Source organism: Triticum urartu, unplaced genomic scaffold (assembly GCF_056163025.1).
Source record: "Triticum urartu cultivar PI428250 unplaced genomic scaffold, HENAU_Tu73 scaffold1481, whole genome shotgun sequence".
Taxonomy (NCBI): Eukaryota; Viridiplantae; Streptophyta; class Magnoliopsida; order Poales; family Poaceae; genus Triticum; species Triticum urartu.
The window spans coordinates 20,001-29,518 of NW_028259947.1; positions in this window are offsets into that span (position 1 = coordinate 20,001).

Below are 9,518 nucleotides of genomic sequence, written 5' to 3' on the forward strand. Positions count from 1 at the left end.
AGAAACTAATAGAAGTCGAAGACGCGGAATGATAGTGAATAGAGAGAAAGATTCTTCTGATTTTCTTGTTTCTATCTACTAGACGCCGTAGAGAATTGAGAATTTTCATGTCTTTCAATTCTCGTACTCGTAATTGGAAAGTTATGGAAGGAGACCCATCATTTTGCAATGAAAACAACATATAAAACTCTGGACAATTTCGAAATCAGGCCAAGCGTCTTAATACATATGCAAAAAAATTCATTATTGGCCCACCATTGATTAGAAGATTTAGCTTGTATGAATCGCTATTGGTTTGATACGAATAATGACAATCGTTTCAGTATGTTAAGGATACAGATGTATCCACAATTCATTTAGAGTTACTTAATAGTCTATTTCTTATACCATATCTCTATCCCGTGAAATTCTCGAGCCAAAAGATGGATGCATATGCTGTGTTTCATTTTGCTAAATGATATCAATTAAATGGTGTATCAATTCCATAAATTGCATATAGCAATAAATAAATCAGCAAAATTCTTTCTAATATTTTAGATAGAAGAAACATTTCTTCTATCTAAAATATTAGAAAGAATGTACCCTTCTATCCAAATCCAATTTGCATCGATAAAATAAATCCAAATTCCAGTAGTAGATGAATAATTGCAAATTTGTGTGTGTACGAGATTAGAATAACTTCAAAATAACTGACATAATTTTGTATTTTTCCTGATCAGAAAAATACATGAAAAAGAAAGGAGGTAGAAAAATTTTTGGATTTATGGTTAAAGAAGAAAAAGAAGAAAACAGGGGTTCTGTTGAATTTCAAGTATTCAGTTTCACCAATAAGATACGGAGACTTGCTTCACATTTGGAATTACACAAAAAAGATTTTTCATCGGAAAGAGGTCTACGAAGACTTTTGGGAAAACGTCGACGTTTGCTGGCTTATTTGGCAAAGAAAAATAGAGTACGTTATAAGAAATTAATCGGTCAGTTGAATATTCGGGAGCAGTAATTTAATCGTTCAAATTTTTTTCTTGTTTTATTATTTTTTTAGTAGTCTTATAGTAGTCTTAGATTTTTCATTTTGATGAGCCTCGCTTTGAGGAATTCATGGAATAATCCATTTTCATGGAATAATGAATTAAGGAAGAAAGGATATGAGTCTACCGCTTACAAGAAAAGATCTCATGATAGTCAATATGGGCCCTCAACACCCATCAATGCATGGTGTTCTTCGACTGATCGTTACTCTCGATGGTGAGGATGTTATTGATTGTGAACCCATATTAGGGTATTTACACAGAGGAATGGAAAAAATCGCGGAAAACCGAACTATTATACAATACTTACCTTATGTAACAAGGTGGGATTATTTAGCTACTATGTTTACAGAAGCAATAACAGTAAATGCACCAGAATTCTTGGAGAATATTCAAATACCACAAAGAGCCAGCTATATTAGGGTAATTATGTTAGAATTAAGCCGGATAGCTTCTCACTTGCTATGGCTTGGACCTTTTATGGCGGATCTCGGCGCACAGACTCCTTTTTTCTATATTTTTAGAGAGAGAGAATTAATATATGATCTATTTGAAGCTGCTACAGGTATGCGAATGATGCACAATTACTTTCGCATCGGAGGAGTAGCCGCCGATCTACCTTATGGATGGATCGATAAATGTTTAGATTTCTGTGATTATTTTTTACGCGGAGTTGTTGAATATCAACAACTTATTACACAGAATCCAATTTTTTTAGAGCGAGTTGAAGGAGTAGGTTTTATTAGCGGAGAAGAAGCAGTAAATTGGGGCTTATCGGGACCGATGTTACGAGCTTCTGGAATACAATGGGATCTTCGTAAAGTAGATCCTTATGAGTCTTACAACCAATTTGATTGGAAAGTCCAATGGCAAAAAGAAGGGGATTCGTTAGCTCGCTATTTAGTACGAATTGGTGAAATGAGGGAATCCATCAAAATAATTCAACAAGCTGTAGAAAAAATTCCTGGAGGACCTTATGAAAATTTAGAAGTCCGACGCTTTAAGAAAGAAAATAATTCTGAATGGAATGATTTTGAGTATAAATTTCTTGGTAAAAAACCTTCGCCCAATTTTGAATTGTCAAGACAAGAGCTTTATGTAAGAGTAGAAGCCCCAAAAGGTGAATTAGGGATTTATCTAGTAGGAGATGATAGCCTTTTCCCCTGGAGATGGAAAATCCGTCCACCCGGGTTTATTAATTTGCAAATTCTTCCTCAGCTAGTTAAAAAAATGAAATTGGCTGATATCATGACGATATTAGGTAGTATAGATATCATTATGGGGGAAGTTGATCGTTGAAATGATAATAGATAGGGTAGAGGTAGAAACTATCAATTCTTTTTCGAAATTGGAATTATTAAAAGAAGTCTATGGACTGATATCGATTCTACCCATTTTGACCCTCCTTTTGGGAATAACAATAGAGGTACTCGTAATTGTGTGGTTAGAAAGAGAAATATCTGCGTCGATACAACAACGTATTGGTCCTGAATATGCTGGCCCCCTGGGCCTGCTTCAAGCTATAGCAGATGGGACTAAGCTACTTTTTAAAGAAGATATTCTGCCATCCCGAGGAGATATTTCTTTATTTAGCATTGGACCCTCTATAGCAGTCATATCAGTTTTATTAAGTTTTTTAGTTATCCCTTTGGGATATCATTTTGTTTTAGCCGATCTTAGTATTGGTGTTTTTTTATGGATTGCCATTTCAAGTATAGCTCCTATTGGTCTTCTTATGGCAGGATATAGCTCAAATAATAAATATTCTTTTTCAGGCGGTCTACGAGCTGCTGCTCAATCCATTAGTTATGAAATACCATTAACTTTTTGTGTGCTAGCAATATCTCTACGTGTGATTCGTTAAAATAGATCTTTTTCCTATAAAATCCATTAACTATTTATATTCCTTTTCTTATTTAGTATTTGGGTTGGTAAGTTAAACTAGATAGCTATATGAGTGAAACAAAACAGCTTATAAATTTGTAGTAAAAAGAAAAAATCTCATTTCCTACGTACAAGAAAAAAGTGGAAGTAAACATAAGCAGTGTAAACTCTTTATCCCAAGGTTGATATTTTTTAATTAGTCATCATATCTTGAAGCGGCCAAGAATAAAGGATTCACGATATGGAATTCCATTACTAGAATACTCCTAGTTATTACTATAACTTAATAATCCATAAGAAGAATCCACCAAAAGTTAGTGAAGGGTTAGGAACACTAAAGTACATAAAGGATTAGTAATGGAAAATCTAAAACATTAGAGATTTTTGCCCATAAAAGGAATCATAATAAGGACTTGCAATTTGTAGAAATTATCAAGTAGTACTTTCTTCGGATTCCGATCCAGAGTATGTTCCCATTCACTTGTTAAGGAAATGGCTATCAAGAACGAATTAACCCTTTATCCATTTTTTCTTTTTAAATACCCCCTCCCTGGGGAAAGAAGAATAGTAAAAAAGATATGGAGTGCACTAGAAAAAATTTTCATTATTTCCTTCCTCTATCCATATTCATGCAGAATTGCTCATGAACTAATACCCAACTCTTTCCATTTATTAATTGAATTCCTATAACAAGTAACAAGTGTTTTATTCCAAGATTAAGTTATTACTGAACAAAGAAAAATTTTCATTATATTATAAAGGATGAGATCAATTCGGAAGCGCTTTTTCTTATTCTAGCAGACGGAATTCCTTTGGTCTAATTTAGGACTTTCAAATCTATTTTATTTTATCTAATTCTATCTACCGCCCCCGGGGCTAGGAACAAAACAGTCCTTTCCTTTTTCTGATCATAGAGAAGCCGTATGAAGCTAAGGTTTCATGTACGGTTTTGAAATAGCGGTGGGAACTGTGATGTTATCACCGACTATGATTATCTAACAGTTCAAGTACAGTTGATATAGTTGAAGCACAGTCAAAATACGGTTTTTTTGGATGGAATATTTGGCGTCAGCCTATAGGTTTTCTGGTTTTTTTAATTTCTTCTTTGGCAGAATGTGAAAGATTACCCTTTGATTTACCAGAAGCGGAGGAAGAATTAGTAGCAGGTTACCAAACTGAATATTCCGGTATCAAATATGGTTTATTTTATCTTGTTTCTTACCTAAATTTATTAGTTTCTTCTTTATTTGTAACAGTTCTCTACTTGGGCGGGTGGAATTTATCTATTCCCTATATATCCTTTTTTGATTTTTTCCAAATGAATAAAGCAGTTGGAATTTTGGAAATGACAATGGGTATATTTATTACATTAACTAAAGCTTATTTATTTCTCTTCATTTCTATCACAATAAGATGGACTTTACCGAGGATGAGAATGGATCAGTTATTAAATCTTGGATGGAAATTTCTTTTACCTATTTCCCTGGGCAATCTCTTATTAACAACCTCTTCTCAACTTGTTTCACTATAAATAAGATAATACAATAATAGTAAGAATATTTTCAACACAAAAGCTCTCTCAAACAAGAGAAAGAAACATATCTTTTTCATAGATATTTAGAATGAATATGTTCCCTATGGTAACTGGGTTCATGAGTTATGGTCAACAAACAATACGTGCTACAAGGTACATAGGTCAAAGTTTCATAACTACCTTATCCCACACAAATCGTTTACCTATAACGATTCACTACCCTTATGAAAAATCAATTACACCAGAGCGTTTCCGAGGGCGAATCCACTTTGAATTTGATAAATGTATTGCTTGTGAAGTATGTGTTCGCGTATGTCCGATAGATTTACCCGTTGTGGATTGGAGATTTGAAAAGGATATTAAAAGAAAACAATTGCTTAATTATAGTATTGATTTCGGAGTTTGTATATTTTGTGGCAATTGTGTTGAGTACTGTCCAACAAGCTGTTTATCAATGACTGAAGAATATGAACTTTCTACCTATGATCGTCATGAATTGAATTACAATCAAATTGCTTTAAGTCGGTTACCAATCTCCATAATGGGAGATTACACAATTCAAACAATTAGGAATTCGTCTGAAAGTAAAATAAACAAAGAAAAATCTTCGAATTCAAGAACGATTACTGATTACTAAACTTTGATTTTGTCTTTCTGTTATAAAAATCTAATAATTCTTTATTAAACTTTAAAATTAAACTATAAAGAAAAACGAAAAACTACTGCTTATTGGAAATTATTTCTTATTTTAAATCAGACTAGATTTTCGTGATATAATATAATTTATAACTATAAGTTTATACACAAAAAAATACCCTAATCCTTTTTTCCTTCCTTGAATCCTTTAGTTTTAGTCAGTTCATGAAAAATTTTATACTATTAATTTCTTTTTATCCATAATGGATTTACCTGGACCAATACATGAGATTCTTATGCTATTTGGGGGATTTGTTCTTCTACTAGGGGGTCTAGGAGTAGTATTACTTACCAACCCCATTTATTCTGCCTTTTCGCTGGGATTAGTTCTTGTTTGTATATCCTTATTCTATTTTTTATTAAATTCCTACTTTGTAGCTGTCGCACAACTTCTTATTTATGTGGGAGCCATAAATGTCTTGATCATATTCGCTGTAATGTTCGTAAATGGCTCAGAATGGTCTAAAGATAAGAATTATTGGACTATTGGAGATGGGTTCACTTCACTCGTTTGTATAACTATTGTTTTTTCACTAATGACTACTATCCCAGATACGTCGTGGTATGGAATTCTTTGGACTACAAGATCAAACCAAATAGTAGAACAGGGTCTCATAAATAATGTTCAACAAATTGGAATTCATTTAGCAACCGATTTTTATCTTCCGTTTGAACTCATTTCCATAATTCTTCTAGTTTCTTTAATAGGTGCAATTACTATGGCTCGGCAATAAGAAAACTTAGAAAAAGTACAAATTATAAGAATTGCAAATCTAAAATAAATAACTAAAGAATCACAATTTTGATTTAGTAAAATCCATCTACTGCCAACAAATACCTCCTTTTTTTTTTTTTTTTTTTTCTTTTGTTGTGTAATTGTTCTATTGTAATTAATTGAATCGGTTCAATTCTTGCCCTCATATTGAAATGAATCGAGATTGATAAGGAGTTAGTTAATGATGTTTGAGCATGTACTTTTTTTGAGTGTCTATTTATTTTCGATTGGTATCTATGGATTGATCACAAGCCGAAACATGGTTAGAGCTCTAATATGTCTTGAACTTATACTGAATTCAATTAATCTAAATCTCGTAACATTTTCTGATCTATTTGATAGTCGCCAATTAAAAGGAGATATTTTCGCAATTTTTGTTATAGCCCTTGCAGCTGCTGAAGCCGCTATTGGACTATCCATTCTTTCTTCCATCCATCGTAATAGGAAATCCACTCGTATCAATCAATCTAATTTATTGAATAATTAGACTTTTGAATAATTAGACATAGAATCCTCTAAACAAAGGCGCACATATTAAAATAAATAGAAATCAATACTATTTTCTTAGTATTATTTGAGAATATCCATTTTTTTTAGTAGATTATTGCATAGTATTCTTTTTCACTTAAATGAATTTTTGTATTTGTAATTCATTGATATTGCAATTTGAATATTGCAATAATTTATATTGAAAAGACGATAGCCAATTTATTGGCTAATTCGAATTCGTCTGTACAATTCGTAAAATTCTTTCTTATTTCTTATTTATTGTTGAAATCCAAAATTAAAGTCTCTTGGCTCTCTTCACGCTTTCTCACAAACAGATTAAAAAATAGATTTTTTTTTTTGAAGTTTGGATAAACCATTGCTTCGTCTGGTGTCTACAATACATATGACTCATTATAGTACTAATTTCATTTTTACCAGATCGAAAAATTTTATGTTGAAAAGAAAAATTTATAGATCCAATGTCACATTCCGTAAAAATTTACGATACATGTATAGGATGCACTCAATGTGTACGAGCTTGTCCAACAGATGTATTAGAAATGATACCCTGGGATGGATGTAAAGCCAAGCAAATTGCTTCCGCGCCGAGAACCGAAGATTGTGTGGGTTGTAAGAGATGTGAATCTGCCTGCCCGACAGATTTTTTAAGTGTCCGCGTTTATTTAGGGCCTGAAACAACACGTAGCATGGCTCTATCTTATTGATACGTTACAAAAAACTTCACTCGAATCGTCTGATTCCTCTTTACCGAAGAAGCCTGTGCTCGAAATAATCGAGCACGGGCTTTTCTGGTCAAAACGTATCTTGTCTTTATCACTTTATCATGAGTTATTTTCCTTGGTTAACAATACTTGTTGTTTTGCCGATATTTGCAGGTTCATTAATTTTCTTTTTACCTCATAAGGGAAACAAAGTCGTTAGGTGGTATACTATATCTATTTGTTTATTAGAATTCCTTCTAATGACTTATGCGTTCTGTTATCATTTCCAACTGGAGGATCCCTTAATCCAATTAAAGGAGGATTATAAATGGATAGATGTCTTCGATTTCCACTGGAGATTGGGAATCGATGGACTTTCATTAGGATCTATTTTATTGACAGGATTTATCACTACTTTAGCTACTTTAGCAGCTTGGCCAATTACACGGAATTCGCGATTATTCTATTTCCTGATGCTCGCAATGTATAGTGGTCAAATAGGATTATTTTCTTCGCGAGACCTTTTACTTTTTTTTATCATGTGGGAGTTAGAATTAATTCCTGTTTACTTACTTTTATCCATGTGGGGGGGGAAGAGGCGTCTATATTCAGCTACAAAGTTTATTTTGTATACTGCAGGCGGTTCCATTTTTTTCTTAATCGGAGTTCTGGGTATGGGCTTATATGGTTCCAACGAACCAGGATTAGATTTGGAAAGATTAATTAATCAATCATACCCTGCAACCTTGGAAATACTTTTATATTTTGGCTTCCTTATTGCTTATGCTGTCAAATTGCCGATTATACCCCTACATACGTGGTTACCAGATACCCATGGGGAAGCACATTATAGTACATGTATGCTTTTAGCGGGAATATTATTAAAGATGGGAGCATATGGATTGATTCGGATCAACATGGAATTGTTACCTCATGCTCATTATCTATTTTCGCCCTGGTTAGTAATAATAGGAGCGATCCAAATAATCTATGCAGCTTCAACTTCTCTTGGTCAACGAAATTTCAAAAAAAGAATAGCTTATTCCTCTGTATCTCACATGGGTTTCATAATTATAGGAATTGGTTCCATAACCAACATTGGACTCAATGGAGCTATTTTACAAATATTATCCCATGGATTTATTGGTGCTACACTTTTTTTCTTGGCAGGAACCGCTTCTGATAGAATGCGTCTTGTTTATCTCGAAGAACTGGGGGGAATATCTATCCCAATGCCTAAAATTTTTACCATGTTTAGTAGCTTTTCAATGGCTTCTCTTGCCTTACCAGGAATGAGTGGTTTTGTCGCAGAATTAGTAGTATTTTTTGGACTAATTACTAGTCCAAAATTTCTGTTAATGCCAAAAACACTAATTACTTTTGTAATGGCAATTGGAATGATATTAACTCCTATTTATTTATTATCTATGTTACGCCAGATGTTCTATGGATACAAGCTATTTAATGTTCCAAACGCAAATTTTGTGGATTCTGGACCACGAGAACTCTTTATTTTAATCTGTATCTTTTTACCAGTAATAGGAATTGGTATTTATCCAGATTTTGTTCTCTCCCTATCCGTTGACAGGGTAGAGGCTCTCTTATCCAATTATTATCCTAAATAGGTTTGCTTTTTTTTACTCGTCTGCTCTATTAATGCAGAAATAAGTAAAAAAGTATATAATGCAGAAATAAGTAAAAAAGTATAATTAGATCTATCTCGAATTTTTGAGAACCCTTTGATAAGGCGTTCAAGGGTTCTCAAATAAAACATAAAAGTAAAAACCTTCATTTCATGAAGGTTTTATTTTATGTAATCATTTAGGTGTTAATGTAAACGAACCATAACTATGTAAGCCTATTCCTAATAGATTTATACCAAAATAACAAATCCAAATTATAAGAAATCCTATCAAAGCTATAAGTGCAGAATTCGTACCCTTCCAATTTGGATTTGTTCTACTATGTAAATAAATTGCGAATATGGTCCAAGTAATAAATGCCCAAGTTTCCTTAGGATCCCAATTCCAATAGGATCCCCAGGCCTCATTAGCCCATACTGCTCCACAAAGAATACCTACGGTTAAAAGGGTAAATCCTAGGCTAATGACACGATAACTCCAAGAATCCAAACGCTCCGTTAATTGATATTTGTAATAATTTGGAAATGAAGGGACAGAGGTTCTTTTTAAAGCACTTCTTTTTGCATAAAAATATTAATATCACTAAAGAAAAATGTTTTATTTAAAACATTTTTTTTCTTTTTAGAAAAGAAATGGAAATTATTTCGAAATCTAATGATTAGAATAGCGGCAGATAATAAGGATCCGCACAAAAGAGTTGCATAGCTTAATAACATCATACTGACATGCATCATTAACCACTGAGAT